At 36.4% G+C, this 846-nt stretch overlaps 1 long non-coding RNA gene across 1 annotated transcript in view; it reads left to right on the forward strand.

The window, feature by feature from the left end:
* LOC128249209 (uncharacterized) overlaps positions 1–846 on the forward strand; it is a 71,773-nt gene that overhangs the window by 575 nt on the left and 70,352 nt on the right. The gene's annotated exons all lie outside the window — the stretch shown is intronic.

An 846-nucleotide genomic window follows, 5' to 3' on the forward strand; every position in this document is an offset into this window, starting at 1 on the left:
TGTGTGTGTGTGTGTGTGTGTGTGTGTGTGTGTGTGTGTGTGTGTGTAATTATGTAAATACAGTTATAATAGTGTGTGTACGTGCACGTATGTATGTAATATATGTTCGTATATATTTGAGCGTGTGTAAATGTATGTATTGTGTTTATGTTCGTTTTCGTGTGTACTTAGTGTTCTGTTACACTCGTATGATTTGATGTGTATTTTATGTACATCGTACACTATCCTACAGGTGTTGAGACAGAGTTGATTACAATAACTACACACGCACACACACACACACACACACACACACACACACACACACATACACACACACACACACACACACACACACACACATACACACACACAAACACATAGAAATACACACATACATATTTATGGCTACATAAATCCCTACACACACGCACACACAACCGAGGCGACGTATCCCTCACAAGCGCCATAAAGACATTTCCATAAACCCAGCTGACTATGTTGCCATCTCCAATGTCAACGTTTGGCTCTGCCAAAGTCAGATTCTTTCAATGGCGTAATGTCACTTTTCGACATCATTCCTTATTCATTCATTATTTAACATCCAGAATATGGATTGTATTCACAATACATATCGAAGCCAGCACCTTGTGATAGGCCTCGCTCCCATTAGTAGAATGTTTTATTTTGTGGATGGCGAGTGAAGGAACATATAGAAATATCGCAAATATGTATTGTGAAAGCGAATAAGAATAACGAAATAATGAAATAAACTTGCTATTCATAGTGGTTATTTGCATATATATATATATATTATTTCGTTATTTCGTTATTCTTATTCGCTTTCACTATACATATACATATATA

The sequence above is a fragment of the Octopus bimaculoides genome, chromosome 12 (assembly GCF_001194135.2).
Source record: "Octopus bimaculoides isolate UCB-OBI-ISO-001 chromosome 12, ASM119413v2, whole genome shotgun sequence".
Lineage (NCBI taxonomy): Eukaryota > Metazoa > Mollusca > Cephalopoda > Octopoda > Octopodidae > Octopus > Octopus bimaculoides.